The sequence below is a fragment of the Lepidochelys kempii genome, chromosome 1 (genome assembly GCF_965140265.1).
Source record: "Lepidochelys kempii isolate rLepKem1 chromosome 1, rLepKem1.hap2, whole genome shotgun sequence".
NCBI classification, from domain to species: Eukaryota; Metazoa; Chordata; order Testudines; family Cheloniidae; genus Lepidochelys; species Lepidochelys kempii.
Window position 1 is genome coordinate 219,596,766 of NC_133256.1, and position 27,849 is coordinate 219,624,614.

General features: G+C 43.1%; 1 long non-coding RNA gene across 1 annotated transcript; it reads left to right on the forward strand.

Moving 5' to 3' along the window:
* Positions 1–27,849, forward strand: LOC140899417 (uncharacterized). The gene is made up of 3 exons (XR_012155310.1): positions 1–736; positions 23,925–24,056; positions 27,106–27,849. It is a non-coding gene; the product is annotated as an uncharacterized lncRNA (long non-coding RNA).

Genomic DNA, 27,849 nt, shown 5'->3' on the forward strand with positions numbered 1-27,849 from the left:
GAATTGCTAATAATTCAGCCCTGTGCTTTTTATTCCAGAAAAAAATGGTGACGCTTTTTGTTTGTTTGTTTCTTTTTCTACCACTGGTATAATTTGGAGATTTTTTTATAGGCTATTGTCCGCTGCTCCTAGTTTTTATCCAAGTGCACAACAGATCAAAAACAGTGGGAACGGGAGGAAACAACTTGAAAGCTAATCATGTGTGCGGTATCTGCAAAGCTTTTTCAATTTACACTCCAGATTTCTTTAGCACATGAATCAGGCACATTGCGTACCCATGCCATTTGTATAAATGGCTTGCTGTTTTTCATGATAATATTTCCCAAACGGGTGGCACTTAGAGTCTGACATGGCACAGAGTGCTACTTAAATAACCATCATGTGGCTTATGTCTTGGACTGAGGAGGAAAGAACCATCTTTCATCAAAATGTTTTCTTTTCGTTATTTCAAAGCAAAACCGTCACAAAGCTCTGGATTTTACAGTTTCAATCTTCCTAAATGACAATGACAGACCATCTTCATTTTGATGACATGGCACTGTGCAGCTACCTTAATGAACACTGAAATGAAGTTGATTCGTTACTTCAAATCGAAACGCTACGTTATCATTTCTGTTGCAAAGAGCTTACAATTTTTTTTACAAACTCCTGTTGCACTGCTGAAGGATGTTTCATGCCTTTATCATGGCAAGATTAGCAGGTCATGGAAGAGAAGTCTTGATTGTCAGCGCTCAAGGTTTGTTTTTATCAAATTTTCAATGCACTTAATAGTTACTTAAGACAAGAATCTATTGTATGCAATACAGTATTGTATGCACTGTTAGTGTAAATCAACCTTGCAAAAATTTCCTTTAATGCTCCATAATCCATGCACAATATCTACCCACCCATCCTTTACCATGATTGATGCTAAGGAAAAAAAAGTGATATTTTTCCCTCCTGTTCCAAAAAATATGATTCATGCCAGGTGAGCAGGCAAGCAGAATCTTTTCAAGATGGTGTAAAGAAATATCACATAAGGCCCAACTCAAAGCCAGGGACAATTTGCCTGAGAAAGGCGTGCAGGATTCTCCCCGTTGGCATTAGACCTTTGTCTTTTAGTTTGAATGCGATGCTGTAGTCTGTTTAGAAATCATTCACAACAGAAGTTACAAATAAAGGGCCCGATCCTGATGCATTCCTGTTATAGGCAAACCTTTCTTTTTTTTCCAGTGGGAGTTCTGCCTCCATGAGAAGTGCAGCCTAAAGTGCAGGTTGAGCAAAAATGTTTTTAAAAATAGGTGGCACAGTCTGCCTACTGCAGCTTTTAAGGTCTTGATCCTTTAAGGCCTTATCAGAGTTGCCTTTATGGGCAAATAGTCCCACTGACTTCAGTTAGTCCTTTTTTGAGATACCTGAGTGGGGCTTGCAGGATCAGGCCTTGACTATGTCTCCCTGTCGCCATTACCCCAGTTCTCCCTCCCTAGTGTTCTCCATTGTTTGTTCTCCCGCTTTGGTCTTGTATTCAGGTTAGACTGTAATCTCTTCAGGGAAGGGACCTGAATGTCTCTATAGTGCCTGGCAAACCAATGGGGTCCTGATCCTGTTTAGGTTCTCTGGCCACTAATGCAATAAAAATAGTACATACTAAATGCAGTCAATGAAGTAGCACTGGTGTAAAATTGGTTCAGGTGAGAGCAGAATCAGACCCAATGAGTTTGGGGAGGTAGCATAGAACTTAGTCCTGCAAGGTGCAAAGTGTCCTTAAAGTCCAATTAAGTCAATTGGCCAAATTTTGCCTTCAGTTATGCTGGATGGTCCCTGGGGTAATTGAGGGGAGCATTTCTCTGGGATGAGTTGTGGGTGCTCAGCATCCATCAAGATTGGGCCCTAGGAAAGCAAAGGAGTCTGCTTCTGCACAATGCTGTTTACAAGCTCATCAGATCATTCTTCATCCTTCAGTCTGAACGCTCAAATGGACTGTCTAATGCTTTCTCTTGGTATTTGACTGTCTCACGTGCTGTGTTTTTCCCCAATAAAAGGAAAGAGCTGTCAAATAAAAGGGAAACCAATTATTCTTCAGATATGATTGAAAATATTTGTTTGGCTTGGCTTTTTAAACTGTCAATCACACATTTAGATTTCATGGCTTTTCAAGGACAAGAGATTGCTGGAGGCTTATTAGGCAGAAAGAGATAGAGCCTGCAAGGTGCTGAGGATTGGGATTCAAGAAGTGCTTAGGCCCTGGTTCATCAACACACTTAAGCATGTGCTTAAGTCCCATTGCCTTCAGTAACTATTCAGGTGCTTGAAGCTAAGTATGTGCCTAAATGGGGACTTAGAGCCCTTAGTTCCCATTGACTTCAAGGGGAGGAATTGGGAGCCTTAGTCCTTTTCGGAATGTGCTTCATGGGTTGCAAGACTGGGCCTTAAGTGCTGTGTGGTACACCAGGATCAGAACTCAGCTTTCCACGTTTCCTATCATATTCCACTATTCTTATTATAAATGAGTACCTGCAGCCCTTACTCCTGAGAGTAATCCTTCCTCACTCAAACAGTCTCATTAAAGTCAGCAGCACTAACCACTCTAGCAGGAACTATTTGCATGAATAAGAGTTGCAAGTTTGTGTCCTGACTGAGAATATCTATAAATAAATTTCCAGTAGAGAGGGCCTGGTTCTGCTCCCATTGACTTCACTGGCAAAGCTCTCATTGATTTCAGTGGGAGCAGGCTCTGGCATTGATCACTCCTATATGCAGTGCTGAAGAGGTAAAACAATGAGGAGGAACAAATTGTTACCCAATTTACTGCTGCAAAAGAAAATCGGGGGAGAGGGGGAGGGAAGGAGGAGAAAACCAAAATTAGAAAGTTCACACATTATGAGTGAAATTTGGAGAGAGTTAATGCTGCTTTCACCCATTCTCCACCATTTCAGGAAGAAAATCTGCCGCAGACCATTATTGATTTTATGTTAGCTGACCTGGAAATTAACAACAAACTTAAAAACCTCTTTAATCCAATCCAAGGCACAAAATGTAAGAGTTTAGTAAAAAAGAAATCAATCAAAGTTTGAAAATAATAGTGGTTATTGGTCAGGACTTCTGGGCAATGTACTGCATCATGTGAGGTCTCAAGATCAACCTTCTTCAGTCACTGAAACATATGTAATGGTTATTAATGACTTGTCATTTGGGGCAGGATGATACAAGGTATTGAAAAGCACTAGCCTTTCATTTCTGGGATGCTGGCTTGAATCATACCTTGGGTCACCAGCGACACGAGTTTTGGTTGCTCAGCCTGATCACTAGTGGACATTCTTGCACATCAGAGCCTGTCATTCTACAAATGATAATACCATAACTAACAGTTCTAGAACCCCCTTTATCCCCAAAGTGCTTTCTGAACAATGGATACTGTATTCCTTTCCCACAGAGAAAAGTATAAACAGAAACACCAACTGAAAATGTCTGCAGAGAAAGGGAGCTGTATTTTCAATACAGCTTCTCTTGTGCACTGGGCCAGTAATGCTGCACAAGTGCCACTGGGCAGGGCCTGACCTGATATATAAAATAGGGATCCCGAGACCAACCCCCCCAAAGGCTGAGCAGTTCACTCTCCGTGTTCCTTTATGCTTTTCTGCACTCACACCCAGCAGTGGCAGCCTGGCTGGCTGGGGGGCAGTGCAGCCATTGGCTCTGAGCCAGCATCTGTGCTCGGTGACCTAGCTAGCCATCATTGGATGGATGGATTACCCTAAAGGCGATTTACCAAAAAATGTCAAATTATCACAATAACGTAAAAAATCTTGTAACTCCTCTGCTGAATCATCTGTCACCTCAGGTTCAGTATCACCAAGGGATTAGGTTCCCAAAGAAAGCAAGAAGGGTTGTAGCATTTGATGACATTCATGAGGGCGAAGTGAAAGACAAATCACAGCTCTGTGTTTTGGCTACAGTGTGGCATGAAGAATGTCACTCGCTACCTTGCAGAAAGCAGCTGAATAGCAGGGGCCAAATTCCATGCTGTTTTACACCCTATGCCCAGGTGCATTGATATACATTTGGCTCCACTGACATTTGCATCACATGCTTCTGTCCCTTCCCATATTTTGAGCACCTCAAACTTTAAAGCCCCACGTACTGACAGCTGCTCATCTCAAAAAGTGAGACCTTAAGCATCCTGACTGTGCCTCCCCTCACCACCCTCTCCCTTACCATCCTGAGAGCGCCCCACTTACAGACCTAATGTGTGCCAACCTGAGAGCCCTCATCTTTACCATGCAGCTTTACCTCACTTCTCTCTCAAATCACGCCCACCTGCAACCCAGATAGTGGGAGGCAGGGAAGCCCACTACAATATTATATATTCCATATAGGTGATATGTACAGTGTAATCTTGCTGCTCCAGCCTTCAATAACCAGTACAATGGCAAATCCTCATAATCAGGTTTGTAGTTTGCTTGCACTCGGTTACAACAGGGTTGATGAGGGCATTAGAAATACGATGGCTAGGTAGACAGTAGTGCAGACAATTGAGGGTCTGCAGCTATGCTAGGAGCAGGGTCAGCAGCGGTGACATTCCAGGCTGTGTGTACAGTAGAATTTCATTCCCTGCACTGGTGTCATTCCAGCACTTGGTTATCTTCAGACATCACAGATCCATGCCAAGGTTCTCTTTGCCCTCCCTAAAGTTAGTAGGGATTAGTGAGATTCTACTCTACTTAATTCTTTTGGGCAAGCTCAAGGCACTTTTAAATCTTTCCCTCCTCCCTCTCTCCCCTGCTGAATCTGCATATCCCTTCACATAGCTGGAAATGCATGTGATTTTTGTGGACAGCTGAAAAGAGATTTGCATGATAGAAAGAGCGTAGCCTTGTAATTTCTCTCTCTTGTTAAATGTTTTGGAAATCTGAGGGGGAGTAATTGCGGGAAGTTTTTAATGTGAACGAACTTTATGATTTTTTTTTTTTTTTTTTGCTTTAGGAAACACTATAATTTTCAAGGCATAAAAGGGTTATTTAAAGATGAGAAAAGTTAATGTGAAAAATAGTTTGTTGTTATACAGTGAAATTGCTGAACATTTCAATTAGATAAAGTAACCATTAGTGCAGTGGTAAGTTTCAGACTGCTTGCCAAATGATTAATTAGGAAGACATGATCAGTCTGAAAAGAGACCTTTAATGATAATAATAATCATCATAATAATAAACAACAAACACCCAGCTTTTGTATAGCACTTTTCATCTGTAGATCTCAAAGCCTTTTGTGAAGGAGGCCAATATCATGATCCCCATTTTACAGATGGGGAAACTGAGGCACACAGAGGCAACACAACTTTGTCTAAGATAGCATGGTCTGGAGGAATGAGCTCATGGCTGGTTCTGAATTCTAACTCAGCCACTGACTCATTGTGTGACCCTGGGCAAGGCACTTTGAATGTCTTGCTCAGTTTCCCCATCTTTAAGTGAGATTGACCCATGTACCTCTCTGGAGTGTTGTGAAGTGGAACTAGTTAACAGATCTCCATTGCTTGGAATAGGTAAAGCACCATGTAAGCACTAAATACTATTATTATTAAATACACAGATATTAAATATTATTAGTAGCTGTGGGGTTTTTTAGCATATTCTGCTGATTTTATATATATATATTTAATGCAGAATGAACTTGACTGAATATTAGTATGGTCGGAAGTGTCTCAGATTTTGGTTTTACCTAAATTTTGGCCATCTTGCTTTGCCATTGAATTCATACCTTGTTAAGCAGGTACTGTACTGAGGGGAATGGACAGAAATAGTATCTAAGAGATATGTGATAAAAGCAAGAGTGTAGGATCAAAAGTGGCTGGGTCAGAAGTGTGGGGAGAAATCGTAATGCAAGGCCTGGAAGCTCCAGGGATTTCAATGTGGTGTTTACACTGACTAATGCCAGTGGGGACCTGTGTGGGTTCTATTCCTATTGAGGGATCTGGAAGTTTTGTCAAGGAGGAGACCTGAAGTCTCCTACCCATCCTGTGTCTCCCAACAAAGCAAACCTGTGCACATTCAGCTTTAGATGACAGAGGGGTGTAGATGCACCTGCTGTGGACCGGCAGTGGAGCAGAGTTCAGTGTCCATGGGAAGAAGCTGGATCCACTAGGAATAGTGGACTATGGGTCCCATATTATATTGACTCTGTCAACATGACCTTATTTTATATGTTGTCAGTTTCCATAGATTGGAAAGGGTTGTTGCTGTAGAGTCCAGTTTGGTTCTGGATGTCCCCCATCCACCCAGCGATGCCATTCAACAGAGGCCCAAACTGGTTGAATTCTAGGGAAGGGCTTCTGTGACTTTAACAAAGAGGGGAGGATGCTGCTGCTTTACCTTATGTTCTACACTAACCTTCTTGTATCCCACCCACACAGCAACACTGTAGACTGGCTATTGGCATTTTAACCACCTGGTAGTTAAGCTGCCAATGGCCATTGTATACTAGCTGGAGCTTCGCTGGACTTAGAAATGATGGGAAATCTTGCAAGTGTCAGAAGAATTCTCTTGGAACCCTAGGGACATTCTCTTTGTCAGTAATTGCTATACTGTGGTCTATAGGAAATAAACCATTACTAGAACTCTCTTGTAACTCTGGGGAAAAGCGTAAAGTCCACTAGAACACCCCTCCTAACACAGGGAAGCTGACTCAGATCCAAACACAGCAGGAGGGGTTTGCCTTCACCCCTTCACAATTCAGGATGTTCGTTCAGGTCCATTGTTATTGGAAATAACCTCAAATAGTCAATTATCATGTCTTAGTATTTTGAAGCACTTGGAGGAATGATATGTTTGAAACACATGCTTGCCTCAGAAAACAGGCTCAGATTTGTGAGAGGACAGAACTGCAGTTCATGGACCAGTCTCATCCCCGGTGGAAGTGGACATAACTCCCATTGGAGTTAGTAGCAGATGTGCCCATTATGGAGTGAATTTATGCCTTTTTACTGATTCCTCTGCAGTGAGAAGCTGCTAAATATAGAATTAAAAATGGCAATGGACAATGAAGTGTAAATTTCAACTAGCTTAGGGGACAAATTCTGCTCTCAGGTCCACCAGTGTAAATCTGGAGTAACTCCACTGAAGTGAACCTTTGACCCTCCCCTGGGTCCTGCTCAGGTAGACCTGGGAATGGTCTGTTTTCACTTCATCCTTAATATACCTATTCAGCTGGGCTCTCACTTATATGGCTAGTAGGATGAGTGGACGTGTTGGTGCAGGGAGAGGGAGAGTGTGTGGGGACCCAACCGTGCTTATTCCATATGCTTGACATGCAAAATGGCTAGATTGCACATTTTTTTGTATTTCCATATTTAGTTCACACCCTGAATAGGAGTTATAAGGAGACTAGTCCCAAAGTGATTATACCTGGTGGGGACCAAAATCAGGTGATGAAATCATCTAGGGTTGATGATTGGTGTGAAATTGACATGCCACGGCATTGCACTCCCCTTTCTGGGGAGGACTCCTAGAGCCAGATGCCTAGCTGCTTAGCTGTCTGTTTTTAATTCCAGGATTGGGGAGTAGGCTTGGATTTTAGTGCCTCATGTAGGATTTTTTCCTATATTCGGTAATACACCCTAACGTGCAGGAATCAGGCCTTAATAAAGGTCTCACATAAAATCCATTGTTCATAAATTAAAACTAAAGAGTTCTCGTTGCTCGTTTTCAAACTGTATTACCATGACTGTGCCATCGCAGGGTCCAAAAAATGGTTTCTCGGTATCATTGGACCAGGGTTGTAGACATGGGCCAATATGACATACCTGAAATTTGTTTTCCCTTTTAAAAGTACTTTGTGATTTTTCCCCCCAATCTAATGTACATCTGATGTCGGGCTTCCCATACGAGAATGGTTACAGTGAGGTTGACATTTTTAGAAATATGTGCGAATGGAAAATATCCCGGGAGAGCTGCCAATAGCAGATTCTGTGAAGTTTTAGTCTCCCATGAATAGGAAACATGATACAGGTACATTTCCTGAAAAGGAGCCTAATTAATGAAGTTGGTTCTTTAGGTGTGTGTAGTTCTTGCCTTCTGTATTTAGGGAAAGAGTAGAAATGAATTCTGGCACATCTGATATAGTGAGGACACAGTCAGTTTCCTTTTCTTACCAAAGGATAAGCAACCAATCTTACATTTACTTCCCAGAAGAAGGAAAAATATCTGTGCTGCAAACGACAATGGTGAAAAGAGGATTTTCCAAGGTTTAAACCTGATGGCAGTGAAAAAATTGGTTAATACTGTTCTTGGGTCTAATTCACCACTGCATTACTCCAGTTTTATGCTGGTGTAATTGGAGTAAACCAGCATAAAACAGGGCTAGCACAGAGGTGAATCAGGCCCGGGGCCTTTTATTGTACACGGAAACACTAGAATTATAAGAATGAATGGGGCTGATTAATAGTACTGGGCATGGCAACCAGGTTTATAGGCTTCCCAGGGTGCTTGTTTTAATTACCTTATTAAATCAACTATGGAGTTAGCATACAGAAGTATTTTACACTGAGCAGGCCAAATTCTGCTGTCAGTTACAGAGGTGCAACCTGATTAAAGTTAATGGGGTTGCACGTGGGGTAAGTCAGCACAGAACTCAGTTCATGTGATTTGTACGGGTGCATCCTAAGAACAGATTTTGGCCCACTGTATGCTAATGCCCTCGTGCTGTCATTGCGATAGGTAGTATTGCTGAATAACAGGGAAAAAAACATCACATTGGCTTTAGCTCGTGCTGATTTTTCTTTTTCGTCTCTCTTTTGCTATGTAACAAACAGTGATTAGAGGGAAATTACAAAATACCAGTGGGAAGTAGGGGTCTGTTATAACACTGGAAAATAATAACCTTGCATTAAGATAGTTCCTCCCATCCAGTGATTCCGGAGCCTTTTACAAACATTCCGCCTGCTCCACAGCCCACTGAAATCAACAGAGAGACTCCCATTGATTTCAGTGGGCTGTGGATCAGGCCTATTAAACCTCACAACACCCTTAGGAGGGAGCTAAATTATATTAGCCCCTTTTTACACATTAGGAAAATGAAACACAGAAAGATCAATAGTCGGATTTTGTCCAGCTGCACAGCTGGGTGGGTGGCTGGGTTACAAAGAAACTAGCTCTACCCCCATTTGCTTTTTGCACCCCCAGACAGCAGTAGGGACACAGTTGCAGCCCCTTTGCTTCCTGGACCTCCGGGATTGCTTATTTATTTTAATTGCAGGGGCACAAGAGCCCCTAAATGGGGTTGGGTGATGCCTCCCCACGCCATGCATCAAGCAGCTATGTATGCTGCACCTCGAGAATTGGCATAGGAGTTGGCGTGCTCCTCCATGGAGGAAAAACTTTTCCTAGAACTTTCCTTCAGGTAGTGGAGCTCCACATTGTCCTCAATACAGGGCTTTGCTTACAGGGCACAACTGAACCCTAAGCACCCTGCCCAAGGGCACACAACCTCAGGGCCAGGAATAAGACACACAGTTCCTGAGCCTGAGTCTTATGCCTTAACTCCAAGGATTTAGGACCAGATTCTTGAAGGTATTTAAAGCCTACAGGTGCAGACAGAGGTGCCTCGTAGGACACTTTTGAAAATCCCAGTAGGTGCTTATCTGCATCTTTAGGCATCTAAATACCTTTAAAAAATTTAAAAGTCTGGCCTGCAGTCACTCTGGTCATTTGGTATGTTACACTGCTTCATTGTGCTGCTCTTTTTTTTTTGGTGCAGTAGCTGTATGAAAAGGGTTAAGAGCTCCCTCATTAGGGGTCTCTTCCAACACCCCTTGGAGTCACTAGAAACACTCCCATTGAATCAGGCACGAGGGCCTAGATTCGCAATGGAACTTAGGCATTGGTTTGCTCCGTGTCCCAAGAGCCAGTGCACTAGGTGGGGAGCCGCCTAAACTAGCCAGTGGGTGATGTCAGTGAGAAGGGTGTGTGCTAAGCCCCACCCCTCTCAGAGAGACAGTTGCCTACGTCCCAGCTGCAGGGCGGCGATAATCTCAGCTAGCTATTTACAACCAGGAACCACTGTCCTGGAGTTAGGCGGTTCAGGTGCCTCAGGAGTTTCTCAGAAGAATTGCTTACGCAGGCAGTAACTACAGGCAGAGGAGGAGGCAGCCACACCACCCGTCTTTTCTCCTCCCTATTGCTGGAGGGGAGGGTGGGAGAATGGATTTGAACAGGGCTCATCCACCCCTCTAACGACTGAGCTATGGGGTAATCTGAGGTGGGGGCTCCCTCAATCTCTTCTGTTCTTCTTTCGTATGGCAAGAGAGGTGATGATTAATGTTCAAATAACCAAGCCCAGATTAGTGAGCCAGTAGGTAGCTGTTGAAGCTGTTCCACTGTGGATAGATCATTATGGAGAGATTGGAGCAGGGACGAGGCACCCAGGATCTCCCACATGGGTGCCCTAACACTGGACCACAGAGTCATGCTCCCTCCTGCTCTCTCACACTCCCAATGACTGTTCCACTGTGGATAAATGCTTAAAGAATCATTGGGCCAGAGAGAATGACTCTGTAGCCCAGTGATTAGGGCACCCACCTGAGAGGGCACAGACATGACCACCACCTCCTCCTCTGGTAGGATTTTGAACCGGACCCTATCTGGTAGATGGCCTCTGAGCATGCCTACCAGATCGGGCCCTGCACAGGACTAAGGTAGCCAAACACCTGTCTTCCCTGATTTGTGAATTGCTCTGGAGCTTAGGTGGAAGATAGTTCCCCAGGTGCCTAGAGTGAGGCAGCATTGCATGTACCCAGAGGTAGAAACTTAAGCCCTGTCAAGGCTGATTCCCCACTCTGGCACTTCGAGTAGAGAAGGTGGGTGCCCGCAAGGATTTTAACAATTAATACTGGCCACTCCAGGCTTATATTAAACTCCCAAGGTTACAGTTTTTCTCTGACCTTGGATGGATAGATGCTGCCACCACCCAAGTGCAGAAACCCCTTTGAGAATCCAGGAAGGCGCACTTGGGAATTCCTTCCTGTGGGGTTCCCTCAAGCCCTTTCACCCCACCTCCAGGGAAGAGCTGAGAAAAAAAAGAAGAAATCAGCTGTTGCCGCCAGCTAATTAAACAATGTGCGCAAACCTCTTAAGACACAAAAATCCAATTCTGTTCTTTAAAAAGGTAAAATTTATTAATTAAAAAAAAAGAAAGAAAATACACCTGGGAACTTAGGCATTTGCTAGATTAAAAAAATAAACAAGGACAAGGATTTAGCATCAAGAATAGCTTTCTTGAGGTCCAGCTTAAAGGTTACAAGCAGAACAAAAACACCTGAGGTTAGCACAGAGGAGTCCACAAGCCATAAAGAAATAAAAAGCGATAAACCTGATAGCATCCTCCTAGACATTTCCTGATCTACTTACATATCTGGGGTTTCAAATGAGTAGGTTATAGGTATGATACTGGGGATTTTTCATACTTGGCCCCAAGCTTCTTACAACATAGTCGTTGTCCTGTTCACTTCTCCCTGGGAGAACAACACAGACAGACAAAAGGGGTGTCTTGTTTCAATTTTTAAAAGTTCTAGCCTTTCCATTGGTTCTTTTGGCCAGGTGCCCACTCACTTCCTTTTAACGATGCATAGCAGTGAAACTTTTTAACCCTTTGTAGGTAGAGCAATTAGAGAACAGCTACTAAGTGGGATTTTATAGCTACTGGATGGTTGGGTGTCCATAAATGGGAGCAACCTCCCCCTTTCATTTATCACAGGCCCCTAGGGAACTTTCACTGCCAAAACTTAGCCGCTGAATGAGTTTATGTGCCTTCAGGGTTTGTCATGAGTTTTGTGGATCTCAGTGGAGCCTAAAAGTGCATTGTAGGTACCTACATACCTTTGTAATCTGGGCCTAAATGAAGAAGAGGTTGTTTCATATCTGGATGTTGACCACATAAACTGGCAGAAAATCTGCCCAAGGTCTTTTTTTGTACCTTCATGCTCCACTTAAACCTCTTATTATAATATGGCCAGGAACTTTTGATAAACACTCTATTTGTTTCTGGGAAAACAACATTGCTTCCTTGATTAACTACTGTGAAAACAACACATTCATGCATGCCTCATTTATACAATCAGTTTATGCACTATATAACAGAATACATTTGGCTGCAGCTGTGGTATCTAATGTGTGTATTGGGAGCCACTTACAGCCCTCAGGGATGTAAATTGTGACCCTCGAAGGTGACTGTTTCAAAAAGAAAATATGTTTTTAATGATCATTGGAAAGGAATTCTTTGAACCACACCCTGTGATTATTAAATGGAAGTGTTTGCATCAGTCTTGTCACTAGGGGGAAGGGATCAGGGTCTTCCCTGCTGAGCAATGGGACCCTCCAGGGAGAGCAGGATAGGAGCTTGACTGGCTTTGCCTAAGCCTAAGGGAGTACCTAGGAAAGGATGGCTTCTCTCCCTTTTCCCTCCTCGCCCCCTTCCCCCAATAGCCAACAAGGGCAGCTCAGGAGAAGGGAAAACTAAAGAGAAGATGAGAATCAACAACCAATTACACCTCTCAGGGCAGGTTAGAGCAACCCAGGCGCTGCTCTAAATTGTGTCTGGGAGCCAGCTATGTTTTCTTTGTGTCCACTCCCCACTCTGGGGATATCTTCAACAGCGGGCTTGTGAGTGGCTTCCTCTCCCTTTGTGTTCCCAGAACAGCGCAAAGTATCTCCCACTGGCCACGGTTCACCGTTCCAGGCCAACTGGGCCTGTGGGAAGTGGCGCAGGCCAGGCCACCTCTTCCTGCAGCTCCCATTGGCTTGGAACGGCGAACCACGGCCAGTGGGAGCTGCGATTGGCTGAACCTGCGGATGCTGCAGGTAAACAAACCGTCCTGGCCCACCAGCGGCTTTCCCTGATGAGCCACGTGCCAAAGGTTGCTGATTCCTGTTCTAGTATAACTATGCCTGCAATAGGGGTTGTACCAGTATAACTCTACCAGTACAAAACCCCAGACCACTATGAAATAGTTATACTGGTACAACTTTCAAGTGCAGACCAAGCCTTACACCTTTTGAAATCAATGGGAATTAGGTACCTAAATACCTTTTGAGTATCTGGGACTAAATCCCATTTTCAAAAGGCACATAGATGCTTAGGAAAGTCACTGAAAGCAAGTGGCACTCAGGGCTTGTCTACATGTGGGGTAATGTGCTCTACAGGGGTGTGATTTCTAACGTGCACTAATGTCTTGTGCATTAATTGGTCCACGTAGACCCTGCTAGTGTGCACTAATGGTTCCCTAGTGCACTTTAACATAGTGCTGTTTGAGCACACCAGCAGGGTCTACATGGACCAATTAATGTGCAACACATTAGTGTGCTTTAGAAACCGTACCCCCATAGAACACATTACCCCACCATGTAGACAAACCCTTAGATTCCTAAATAACCAATGAAATGTTACCCATCATCTATAGTCATCTATACACCTACACCAAGGCCTAATTCTGCAAGGTGTTGAGTACCTCCTGTTGGGTACTAAGTGCCCTCAATGCCCATTGAAGTCATTGGGAGTTAAAAGCCATCAGCAGTTCCCAGAATGTGCTCAGCATCCTGGAGGACAAGGCCCAAAGAAGGCACAGAGGCTGCTGCGGTTGCACTATAGTGCTTGATGTGCAAACGTACTATAGGTCTCATCAAGGTTCATGGGCATTATAGGCAAACACTGACTGGAGAGTAAAACCAATCCTTTAAGGTGTGAAAATTTCTGTTCTATTCCTGCCCGGAAGGCACACCGAGGGACAGAATTCAGGTCACACACAAACCTGCTGAAACCTCTTTGGTTTGTTCTATAACTTGAACCCCAAAGGCCTGGTTTTGCACCATATAGATCAAAGAGACTTTTGCCATTGGCTTCAATAAGAGCAGGATTGAGCCCCAGGAGCACGATCCTGCTCCCATTGACTTCAACCGGCATTTTCCCACTGACGTCTATGAGGGCCTCAGTGTGGCTCTGAACTAGCAGTGAGATGAGAAAGCATTTTGGAAAAGGCTGGAGGCAATATAATTATTATTCATTGTCAACTCTAAAGCAAAGTTGTGATTCAGTCTGCATCTAGACTGTCTAGAAAGACATCACATGACATTATATAAGGCCTGATGTCACTGTCAGTGCATAACGTTTAACCTGGAAAATAGAATTGCAGAAGGAGTTCTGAGTCAAGTGGTGCTTTGTATTTTCCCTCTAAAATCAATCTGAGAGCATATCACAGATGATCTGATATTGCAGTGCATCATAATACCACAGTATAAGAGGATGTTAAGAAGTATTTTGAAGGGTACCAGAAATAACTATTGGAGCAAACATGTCAGTTCAGATACATTAATTCTAAATGAACTCACTGCATTAAAAAATAAGCCTGGAATTTTTAAAGGCACTTTGTATTGCCATAACTGTGCTCCCATGAAGCCAGCCGAAGTTCATCGATTTCAGTGGTTGCAGTTGTGCTAATGCTGTATGCTTTTGAAAATCTCATCCTAAATATTTTCTTCTTTCTTGGCTTTGCAGTTATTTTCAGCTCTGGCCTGTGGAGCTCCCTCTGTCACAGCAGCGAAGCAAAAGTGAAACCGCTGGAAGAGATGAGGGGGCTTTATACTATCTTGTTGATGTTCTCCTCCACAAAGTAGCAAGACTCAGATGTTCTCGCTCTTTGTTCTTCCTTAACTCTTCTTTTAAAGTAGTTGCACCAATGTAGAGTTCCATCTGTCAGTCTTCAAGCAGTGATGCACCCTGCTATTTTTAGGTACTTCCAAGACTCTTAGGGTTTCCTGATGCTTTCTGAATAATAATAGTAATGAATAATAAATAAATGTCCATCTATTCATGTAGCATAGATGCCTCACATCTCTCTTTGTCATGCATTTCTTTGGTGTACATTCAACCATGATCCAATTTGCAAATGACACCAGAATTGAAAAGCAACTCATCTATGTCTAATTCAAGGGGTGCTTTCATGTTTGTCTTGAGATGACTGACTACTAAAAAAGGTTAAGTTCTATTGCTATTAGATTTCATTCTATTTAAAATATTGGGTTGCACAGGGCCTGATTTAGGAACATAGGACTTGCCATATTGGGTCAGACAGTGGTCCGTCTAACCCAGTATCCTGCCTGACAGTAGCCATTAGGTCTCATCCTGGTCTCTAATAGTTAGAGACTGGCATAAGCCCTAAAGCACAAAGTTTAATATCCCTCCCAATTTTTTATTGTCATTTATGATAACTCTGGGTATTCGTAATATCCATATAAATAGCCAATCCCTTTTTGAATCTGGTTAAGTTCTTGGCCTTAACTACTTCTTGTGGCAGTGAGTTCCACAGCTTAGTTCCCCGTTGTGTGAAAAAGTATTTCCTTTTACTGATTTCAAGTTTCCCACCTCTTATTTTGATTGAATGTCCCCTTGTTCTTGTGTTATAAGACAGAGATAGCGGAAGCTTCCAATCTACCTTATCTATACAATTCATTATTTTATAGACTTTTATCATGTATTCCCTTATTCATCTCCTTTCTAAAATAAACAATCCCAGTCTTTTCATTCTCTTTTCACATAACAATATTTCTAGGCCTGTGATAATTCTCATTGTCTTTGTACCCAGATGACGCTGCACCATTGATTTGTACAATGGCATCATAATATTTTTTTTTAATTATTCTCCCTCTCATTCCTTATGTATCTTAACATCTTGGTTGCTTTTCTGAGTGCAGGTGCACATAGAGCAGAGCTCTTCCTTGAGCTGTTTACAGTGATGCCCCAAATCCCTTTCTTGAGTGGATACAGTTAATTTAGAACCCTTAAAATGTAAGGGTGGTTTAATTCCCCCCCCCTGAAATATTCACTGGCCATTGCCCATCATGTTGTCCATTCCACTAACTTGTTTAGATTTCTCTGAAGTTCCTTATAGTCTTTCTGGTCCTAAATAACTTTGGGCCATCTACAAATTTAATTGCCTCACTATTCATCCCCTTTTCCAGATCATTATAAATGTTTTAAACAACATGAGACCTAGTACAGAAGCTTGAAGCACACCACTACTAGCCTTTTGCCCTGATGAAAACTGATGATTTATTCTCAAGTCTGCACTAGTGAAAGTTATTGATATTGGTCCACCCAACCACAACACCCACCCAATCTGAATGTACCCTTCTGAAAACATATTCAGATGTCACAGGAACAAATTACTGGGAGGCTATTGAAAACGAATCCCTTGAATACAAAATGGTATTTTTCAGTCTCCTAACAATGTGTTATTTTCACCATTGTGCATGTGTTTTCAAATTTTAGGAGGCAAAAGTAAGGTTGGTAAATGGTGTTTATCGGGTGGATGGTGAGTGATGAAGGATTATAAAGCCATGAGGAACTGACTGGACACGTTAACTTTTCATTGCCATGTATTTTAATGATTGTATTTTTTAAGAAATGCAGAAGTTGTATGGCAAAAGTGTAATGTTGTAGTTTGGCTGTTCACTGGACTACAATGAAACATACTTTCAATCTAACAAATTTTGTTTGTGTGGTATATTGGAAACTGGCTAAAAATGACTAGCTATCATTTTAAATGTGAGCCATTTCCTAGTTCTGCTTGCAGGAATGAGGGCTCTTACCAAAGCCATGTGATCTGGGTCATCTTAGTCAGTCAGCAGACAGTAAGTCTGGAAAAAGCCAGCTTAAAGCAAGGTGGGGTCAGCTGTACCTCATTGCCTTAGGGACCTACCTGCTTTTCTCTCTCTCTCTTTCTCTCTGTCTCTCTCTGTCTCTCTCTCTCTCTCTCTCTCTCAATCTTCTTGGGTTCTTATGAGTTCTTGTTCTGAATTCTGTGAAATAAAGTAGTGTTATATTGCAGTCTTCCAGCAAGTGTATTTATGTTTTTATCTAACTTTTCTGGGGTTTAGTCTATACTTGAAAAATGTAGGCTGGCAGAATTACCTCACTCAGGGGTGTGAAAAAACCACAGCAAGATGAATGCAGCAAGGTTAACAGAAAAATGCTTTCACTGATCTCACTAACATCGCTAGGGGAGGTGGTGTTCCCACACTGCTGGAAAAAAACCCTTCTGTCCGTGTAGACGGTGTTACACTACCAGGTTATGCCAGCATAGCTACAGTACCATAGCTATGCAAATATAGTCCCTGTAGTGTAGACATACCCTATGTGTATGATGAGAACATAACAGTTTGTTTATGAATGACACCGTTTTTTGAACAAGCACCAATAATTTCAATCAAATTGGTTATAAAGTCTCCAGAAGAGGAATCTAGCTCTGACAGACTTTAAGAGGCTCATCAGAGTGGAGGTACCTTCCTGTAGTCCCCACTGTTCCAAACTCCGTCTTTGTGGAGGGGCAATTGTTAATTGCATGGTGAAGGACACCACACTTTGTGTTGACAGGATCGGTATTATTTTGCTTGGGTAATCCCTGCACGTTCTGGGAGGGTGATGCTCCAGTTCTCCTTTCTGATTCACAGAGAGAGTACCTTCACCATGGAGTTTCCTCAGGACCAGGGAGAGGGACAGATGATGTCACAGAGCTATTACTCCCATCTTTCCCTGTATGCCAGGTCAGATCTACTCAGTCTAGTTCTCTCCCATGCTTGGAAGTGAAAGGGATAATCTAACCCTAACAAATTTGAACAGCTAACACATGCAGGTTAGTTGTGAGTCTCTGTATGGAAAATAGTGGGCCCAGTCCTGATTCCATGGAAGTCTCTGGGACTTCGCTATTGACTTCATGGAGTTGAAGAGTAGGTTCAATACTGTTACATTATATAAAGAACACCTGTAAAACACTTGTCAGTGACTTTATGATATTGAATGCAACAGAATGAAATCAGACTCTTGTACCTTTCTGAGGGATGCACTGTACAATCCTAAATATCAGCATCAGGTTTCAGTGATATATATGATGACTTACTCTTTCAATGGAAACCTGTAATAAGAAAGACTGTTGGCTTCCTCTCTGTAACTGATCTCACTTAAATTCCAGCAAGATAACCAACTAGTTCATGTATGCATCCGATGAAGGGAGCTGTAGCTCACGAAAGCTTATGATCTGACAAATGTGTTAGTCTCTAAGGTGCCACAAATACTCCTTTCTTTTTATGGATACAGACTCACACGGCTGCTACTCTGAAAATAGTTCATTCAGGGTCAGATTAAATATAAATGTGGCCTAAATCAGCCAAAAAATGCAGAATCCCACATTTGCTCATGGATTTTTGAGGGCAGATAGTCAGGGAAAACACACACAATGTCTCCTGGAAAAGAAAATTCCAGCTCCAGAAAATTGAGCTCTCTTAATTTGGAGGCCTCGACACAACATGGAGAAAACATAAAATCTCAAAAATCAAGGGACATGTCTGATGCGGATAAAGGAGGAGAATAAAATGGCAGTGCTAATTTCTTCTGGGATTCCTTTCCTTCAACTGTCACACCAGCTAAATTACTATACCGAAATGGTATCACTTTATATTGGGGAAGATTTCTGCCCCTTTAAAGAGCCTATTCTGTTCTATTAAGTCTCTAACCCTGCTCCTATTACTGTACCTTTCAATGATGCATTCAGCAAAGCGACTAGTGTCTCTACATGCTTCTTATTGAAATGTTTTTCTTCAGTGCATCTCAAGCCAAGCCAACATTTATATTCTAGTGTGGTCCTTCATGTACCATGAAGTTGCCGTTGTGTGGTACATGGAAGACAAGTGACTTGGTCAAAGTCAGCCAATGAGATATAGCAACTGAGAGGGTTAGGAGTCCAGACCCCCTAGGTGCCCGTTTCTTTGCCTTAACATCTAAATTAGGTCGATTTTATAGAAGTCGGTTTTTAGAATTCAATTTCATACAGTCAATTGCTTATGTCCACACTAAGTGCATTAAGTTGGCGGAGTGTGTCCTCACTACCATGGCTAGCATCGACTTACAGAGCGGTGCACTGTGGGTAGCTATCCCACAGTTCCCCCAGTCTCCGCTGCCCATTGGAATTCAGGGTTAAGTTCCCATTGCCTGATGGGGCAAAAACATTGTCGCGGGTGGTTTTGGGCACATGTCCTCAGGCCCCCCTCCCTCCCTCTGTGAAAGCAACGGCAGACAATCGTTTCGCGCCTTTTTTCCGGGGGCCCGTCTGCTGGCCCCATTCAGCCCCTTGCCTGTCTGGATGATTGGAACCCCAGGCAGACAGTGGGCTGAGCAGGGCCGGTGGACAGAACCCCAGACCGGCTGCGGCCCATCCCGCTGCTGGTCTGGGGCTCTGTCCACCAGCTCCTGCCAGCCGGCATCCCGGCCATCAGCCCCGCTAAGCCTGCTGCCATGCTTGCGATACCATGGCAAGCATGGAGCCTGCTCAGCTCACCATCACCGTATGTCTCCCGGGTGCTGCTGGCCTACAAGGTACGGCATTGCTACACAGCAGCAGCTCCTTGCCTTCGTGGCAGACCGTGCAGTAGGACTGATAGCCGTCGTACGTCTCCTGGGTGCTCTTGGCAGACCTCGGTGAGGTTGATCGGGGCACCTGGACGGACATGGCTATCCTCCTCTTAGAGCACCGAATAGGAGTGACTCCAGGTCATTCTCTTCTTTAAATTTCATCTCATGGAGATTCAGTCCTGCCTGGAATATCATGTGAGCTGGAGGCTTCTGCCTCAGGCTGCTCTACCAGCCGGCAGCACCACGCGGTAGCACTTACCCCAGCCTGCCCCTTGCTCCCATGGCTCATGAAGCCTGGACTGTAGTAAGGAGCAGTTCAACTTGTGGAATGACAAATCCAGAATGAAGGGTTGCACTCTGTGGGCCACGTTAAGATTATTTCAGAGTCCTAGATAGCATTTAGTCCCTATAAAAGGCTTCATGAAAATTTCCCCCCGCCCCTAACAAAAATGTTAATTTATCAGAGCAGCTGAAAGGGTAAGGAACCCAGGACTATAACTTAGAGAGAGCTTCCATATTATTTAACTCATAATTCATATAATTTAAAGTAAAATTTCACAGGGCGGTCTGTTCTAAGACTAAAAATGCAGGAGGGGAGTCAGAAAAAGGTGAATGTGATAACCACTACACTATGCAAAAAGAAAAGGAGTACTTGTGGCACCTTAGAGACTAACCAATTTATTTGAGCATGAGCTTTCGTGAGCCACAGCTCACTTCATTATCCGATGAAGTGAGCTGTAGCTCACGAAAGCTCATGCTCAAATAAATTGGTTAGTCTCTAAGGTGCCACAAGTACCCCTTTTCTTTTTGCGAATACAGACTAACACAGCTGTTACTCTGAAACCTGTCACTACACTATGGAAACCCAACTTGAACGTATCCCTTGCGTGTTCCCTATTATACCTTATGTAACGTGTGGTTGTGTATTATTAATAGTTTGGTGTGTCATGGGGCTTCTCCTTTTTTGCCCCAGACTTTGCCGAATGCACAGGACTGTTTTCTCTAGCTACAGAAGCTACCTCATGCAATGTCTATATCTGTGGCCTTCCTGCTCACACAGCGGTCATGCCCCCGCCCAAGGCTGACACAGCGACCTGGCTCGGGCAGGATCGCTAGCGAGGCATGATACTTTTGCTGTTAAGCAAACACAGCAATTCTTTCCCGGCCTCTGCCACCGAATCCCTCCATGCATTAAGCCGTGCCCTATCAGTGCAGGAAGACTGCATGAGCTCGGAAAACATGTCATCGCGAGTGCATTTTTTTCGCCTTCTAATCTGTGATAACCTCAGGGACGGAGATGATAGGGAGAGCGTAGAAATATTCATGGGGGACTGCATGGTGCTGCTGAGTGCTGCTGAGTTCGCCATGCTGGCCAAACAGGAAATTAAATTCAAAAGTTCCCAGGGCTTTTCCTGTGTACCTGGCTAGTGCATCGGAGTTCAAAGTGCTGTCCAGAGCGGTCACAATGGAGCACTCTGGGATAGCTCCCGGAGGCCAATACCGTCGAATTGCATCCAGACTACCCCAAAATCGACCCAGCGATGTCGGTTTCAGCGCTAATCCCCTTGTCAGGGAGGAGCACAGAAAAACTGATTTTAAGAGCCATTTAAGTCGACAAAAATGGCTTCGTCGTGTGGACGGGTGCAGGGTTAAATTGATCTAACGCTGCTAAATTCGACCTAAACTCGTAGTGTAGACCAGGGCTAAGAGACCGACTTCCTAGTTACATCTTTCCTAGGCTGCCTATTTAAAGCCTCTTTTCAAATGAGAAAGACAAACCAGTTTGTAGATTAAGAAACATCTTTGGTATCAAAACTAGGAGTGAGGGAGCTACCTATAGGTCTTGCACTAAAATAGGACTTGTCCTTAAGGAACAAATTATTTTCAGGCCCTGATGACCCAGAATAATTTATTGTCAGGCCCTGATGGCTCAATGTCATTGCGCTTCCATTTGACTCAACAAAAGGGTCGGGGGGAATAGGAAGCTGATTATGGCTCCCTGATTCTCGATGACACTCTGGCACAGGTGAGAGCAACCTGGGGGTGCTCTAACTGTTGCCAACTGGCTATGTTCCCTGATGGTCCATACATCAGTTGAGTCACAGATAAAGCACAGTGTATTTCACCCAACCTGCCTCCCTCTCGCTATGCTGGGGTTGAGTGGATGGGATGGGTCTAGCACAAGGCCTCAGTACACAGCTCTGTGACAATGGAGAGTTCCCCCTTGCCAGGCGGATTCATAGCAGTGGCCAGACTGGCTGATTTCCAGCACCTTTGCACCTCTCAGATGGTGGGAAGAGGCTGGGGTGCTTGGGAGAATCTAGCAAGATATTGTCAGAGTCCCACTCAAATCAGACAGTTAGATGTCAGAATGACCTAGATAGGATGGTACTAGTTCAAGTCAAATGAGCTACAAGCTCAGGAAAAACGTAGGCTCAGGACAAGAGGCTAAAGCACAGGACAGGTGTTGCTGAACAGTGCCTCTGAGCAGGGTTTGACAAGCACAACCTGTTACTGATTTGATTCAGTAACACCAGGGTACTGGGATACTGCAGCTGGGATCGAACATTCACAGGTGCTGACAGCAGGATGCTGCACTGCTTTGAGAGCACTGCTTCTTCTTTGGTCTACTTTGATTCCCTTAGCTTTCCCACTAAAAAAATTATCATTAAAATGGCAATAGGTTTCATTTCAGGTCAGTAACCACAGCCTCTTCAGGCTTCTGCTTCAGGGTTTCTACAGCTGGGAAAGATGGTGAGAGGCAATGACATGACTGGTGTGCTAAGGACATGCTTCCACATTCAGGATGTCCTGCTATTTGGACTGATGGAAGGCCCTGACATTTGAATCTGGGGAGTATGAGTAAGCCTTCAATCTTCCTTCCCTCTGCTGCACATCCACTCCCTTTCAGCCAGTTAGTCGTACTCTAGCTTTGGGCTGGGTGAGAGAGTAGAACAGAGGACACAACGGGTGACCTGACGTAGCATCAGCTTATAGAGCAGTAAAATGTCTCTGGCAATGGCAGGCCACTTGGCACTGCTGTATGACTGTCTAGCTCACCATCAGCAGTGGACCTAGAAGAACCTGCTGAAAATTGAGCTGACAGGAGATTAAGCTTGCTACAAAGCTAATGGATCTGCAGAGAACATAATGTAACTTTCATGGGAGTGCATCATGCTTCGGCGTCTCCTTGGGAAGGTTTTGGGGGTGTCTGTAGGACCAGGCATGAAAGACTGAGGGAGAACAGAGGGCCCAGGGATCTGACTGGGAGTACTGGAGAGATGAAGAGCTAGATTGTGCCATTAGGCACAGCCCTGTGTAAGGGTCAGTGCATATGTGTGCAACCGCAGCAGCAGTGCAGGGGAGGAGTTGTAAATCAGAAAGTCCAAGTGCCTCTCTGTTCCCCCTTGCTGCATGGGCAAGTCATCTGCTGCGGCCCCAGAACAGGGGCAGATTACTTCCTGTCCATACCAGCTCAGTTCCACAGGCTCACACAGAATGTGGAGTGGAGCCAAGGATTCTCCCTCTTCCTGCCCCTCTTTGCTCCCATCCTCACCCATTTGATTGCAGTGGGAGTAGTGGCCATATGGAGCTTGCTTTCCCATTTACATCCTAAGCAGCGATGTGGGTTGGAGGGAAGGGTCCTATGCCCCACTGTAGCCACGAAAGGTTGGACCACCTAAGAGAGTAAGAGGTCATGGATTGAGAAGGAATGATCAGAACTTCACATGCTATTCCTGACCAGGTGGCATCACTGAATAAAGGCATTATAATATTTTCAGTTTGATTCCCCATCTCATTCCTTATGCATCCTAACATTGTGGTAGCTTTTTTTCTTAATGCAGCTGCCCATGGAGCACAGGTCTTCACTGAACTGTCTCAACTGACACCCAGGTCACTGTCTTAAGTTGATACAGCAAATTTAGAACCTTGTAAGGTTTAGGAGTCATTTAAGCTTTTCCCTCCAACTTGCATTATTTTGCATTTATCCACACTGAACTTCATTTGCCCATCTCACAAGAGCCTTCATAAAGGCTTCTGAAATGTAGGTTATCCATGCGATGGTCTCTCTGTATTTGTATTATCTACCTGTCTTCGGTGTTTCTATCATCTAGGTTCCTAAGTGTTGACACTTATGTAAAAAGAAAAGGAGGACTTGTGGCACCTTAGAGACTAACCAATTTATTTGAGCATGAGCTTTCGTGAGCTACAGCTCACTTCATCGGATTTCTGTGTGTATATAAAGTCTGCTGCAGTTTCCACAGTATGCATCCGATGAAGTGAGCTGTAGCTCACGAAAGCTCATGCTCAAATAAATTGGTTAGTCTCTAAGGTGCCACAAATACTCCTTTTCTTTTTGCGGATACAGACTAACACAGCTGTTACTCTGACACTTATGTAATAAGCTAAATCAATGCCATATCCCCACTGAATGCTAAAAGCACTTTGCTAAACAGACCGCAGTAGCCACAGTAATTGTGATACACTTTTTTGTTCTCTAGAGTGACCTGGAGCAGAGACAGTGGTGCTGTTCTTGAGAAGGCTTCCCGGGGCATAGCAGTCCACAGCACACCCAATGAGACACAGTACTGGGATGGAAATTCCAGTCTGGGAAGGGTGTGAGTCATGAGTTGGTGAGTGAAAGAAACAGCAGGATAAAAATAACAGAACGAAGTGTGATGCTGAATGTTAATCTGCTACGTTGCATTATCCTTGCTTGCATTACCCATAACAAAATAACATGTAGTGTGCACTGCAGTGCATAACACAGATTGTTGTATACTATTCTGAAAGTATATGGTTTAGGATGCTGGATTGGCTATGCCTTTAATTCCTCTTTTTAGGACTGACTGAAAATTATTAATCACATTTTTCAATGAAAAATGCCTTTTCAAACAGTATGGACATTTCTGTATAAAATTTTTGCATCATTCAACATTTCCAGATTTTAGACAAAACAGTTTAAAATGAAAAATTTTCATTTTAATTTGAACTGAGTAGAATCAGAATGATTTTTTTTTCCTTTTTTTGTTTCCTTCCTCCATCTTTTCTATCCCCTTTCCAGGAGTAAATAGATAGAGAGGAGGAAAAAGCCTCAAAATTGAAACATTTTCATTTTGCTTCTATTTGATGTGAATCAATATGAAAACGTGTTCTTCTGGATTAGTTTGAAAATTTTTGTGTGTTTGTTTTGAAGTGTTTCATCAGAATATTTTGGGAGAAAATTTCAAATGCAGAGTGGAATTTTCAGTAGTTCTCACTACGGTGGCCAACTTTGGTTGGACGAATTCCTGGAGATTTCATCACATGGCATAATCTTTAATTAAAGATTAATCTTTAATTCCTGGAGATTCTAGGAGAATCCTGGAGGGCTCGCAACCCTCACACTCACCATTGGCTTAACTCTTCCTGGGGTCAACGTTAGGCCACTGCTAAACATTTCTGAAATCCCAAACAAAGTCTCTGAAATTGAAAAATGATTAAATCAGATTTTACCAGATTTTACATCTCTGAGACCTTTTCTGCACTGAACCTTATCCAGATATTTGAACTTTGAAAAAGCACCCAAGGTGATTCTCAAATTTTCCACCCAAATTTATGTTTATGTTCCATCTAAGATAAACACCTGTAGGAAAGTTAAAGGTCACTGCATATAGGCAATAAGAGCCAGATTTTAAAAGGTGTTTAGGTGCCTGACTCCCAATGGAATCATTGGGAGTTAGAGACCAGATCGGATTTTGAGAGAGGAGTTAGGCCAGCACTGACTGATATTGAAAATCGACCCTTTGCTTGAAAATTTCCCCAAAATATTCTGTACTTTTGATTAAATCAGTGGGAGTTAGGTGCCTAAAAATCTGTCCCTAGGTGCCTTACGCCCATTGATTTCAATGGGAGTTAGATGTCTGGGTGCTTATCTACATCTTTTGGATTCTAAATACCTTTGTAAATCTGGTCCTTAGGACTGAGCTAAATCTCATTGAAGTTAATGGAAAAACTCCCGTAGACCTGAATGGACTTTGGATCAAGTCCTTATGCTGTATAGCCATTTTTGGTTGGGAAGGGTAGATGCCATTACCTGCCCTGAGAGGACAATGGGGTCTCAGCAACGGGAACGTCATGGGGATTTGCTCCCCAGAGCCTCATGGGAAGGATTGATGGAGGTCTGTTAGGGTTTAGTCAGGCATCTAGGCCCTGCTCCTACACCATTAAAGTCAATGGGTGCTTTCTCTTTGACTGCAGTGAGCACGGGTTCACACCCATAGACATCTTTGCAGGCTACCGCATAGACAGCTCTTAGCATTGCAGGGAAAAAACGTATCTTCATTTTTTTAAGTGGGAAAAGGGATCTATTTTATTCTAGTCATTTCAAGTCATTTCAAAACCCACTAAAGTGTATTTTACTTTAACTTTCTTAGCATCATTTGCCTTTGGGCTCTGATGGGAGTGTGGGAAACAAAACATAGAAGACTTGCTAAAAGTGAGAGGCTAGTGAAAACAGGAGTTTATAACGCAAGACTATGTGTATTCTTATCCATCACATTCTGTAACTGTGAATGCCGTAATCACCATTCACAATGCTACATTATTCAAAATGTAAATTACTTGTCTTTGTAAATATTCTCCTCCCCCTCCCCTCCGCTTAGGTGCCTCATGGGGCTGGGCACTTACCCTGCCTCTGAGAGATGCTGAAGTTTAGCCAGGTGAGAATCCCCCTTGTCTTGCAAACACTGATGCATGTGCTTAAAGTGAAGCACGTGTGTATTTGTATTTGCAGGGTCGGGGTTTGTGAGCAAAATATTTTTCTTCCTTTCAGATCTTGTTACAAATGGCGTATGTGATTCCACTAAGATGAAACCATCTTGAATAATCCTTTATATTTCTATTTTCTCTTTCAGAGGCTGCTTGAGAAGCTATTTAGGGCATCTTTTTTATAATGTTTTTAACTGATCTTGTGTTGCTTTTTTAATTTATACTTACACCTACGTAGCTTGTCATTTTTTTGTGTATTACGTATTTTTATTTCAAAATTTGTAAAAAAAAATATTTTTTAATTTATATTTATGCAAGAAAAAGGAAGTCATTGTAATTGTGGTTTGACATCTTTGGCAACAAATTTTATTCGCTACTCAGTGGCCACTGTTTTGGTTAAGACACCATTTCATTAATCATATCTGTAAACCCAATAGGGTGCTGAAGGTAACTCCCTGGGAGAGGACATTTATGGTCCAAATTTTCAGAAAGGGAGGTTGGAGGTAGGAAAATACACAACTGCCCTTGAAGTCAATGGAAATCTGTCCATTGTAAATGGTCATTTGGCCAAGCTAACTGGTGATTTGCATACGCAAATACCTGATTTGCAGAGGTAGCTGTATTAGTTGCATGCACGAATGTAAGCATGTAATTGAGCATACAGTCCTGCAAGTGGATCTACCTACTTTTCTGAAAATGTTACACTTAACGAGTGTAGGGGAGAAAAGTAATTTCTTTCTTCTGTGAAATCTGTCTATGCAACTGTACTGAATTAGAAGAATTGTCCAAAAGGAAAGTCAGGAATGATTTCCGGAGGCACTGATACATTACTGGTTTGCTCTAAAAAGTTAGGAAAATAATGGAACATTGTAATCTGTGTGTCTGCCACTCCTGATCTAAGCCATATGTCTGTGTTTGGTATGTATCCTGAAGGCTGCACCTGCAGTTGCTTGGTAGAGGACTGGCTGCCTTTCTCCTGGTGTCACGCTGCAGTAAAAGGACATTGGGAAGAAATTCAGAGATTGGAACTGACACAGGTAGCCAGATTCCTTTCCTCCCTGTTCCCATACCTTCTTGGAATATGAAACTCTATCAAAAGCCTTTCCCTTGCATACATTGCTTTGGAGTTGCCCAGCTTCTTCTCCGCCGTCCCCCCACCCCCCTCACATGGATGTGTTCCCATCGGTTGGATTCCACAATTTGGATGTTTAGGAATTTGTTCTTTTGGGGGTTTTCTCTTACAGAGAAACTGTTCTGCATTCAGAGCCCAGTTTTGAACTCGTTCTCAGACACAGCGAAACACATCAGTGACTCTGCTGTTTTGGATTTTGTATGGAAATATGTGAATGATTGATTCTAATTCTTTGCTTTCCTTCCACTAGTGCTGTTCTTTGTCAAAGTCTCTCATAGTTTAGTGAGATTATTAAAGTACCATTTATTTCTGTCTTTTTTGACATTCATTTTCTTTTATTTCTTTTGTATTTTTAAGATGTGAAGTCTCCGGGGTTAATATTCCAAATCTTAGCATCAAAGTGCTGTGCATACAGGTCTAGTACACACCTGAAGGTTAGTCTTCGTTTTTGTGTGGCTTTGACTTGAACACTTTTCCATTTCTCTTTCTGTTAATATTGGTATTTGGGAAATGTGCACTGCCTGTATTCTTTCTGCCTTTTGCCC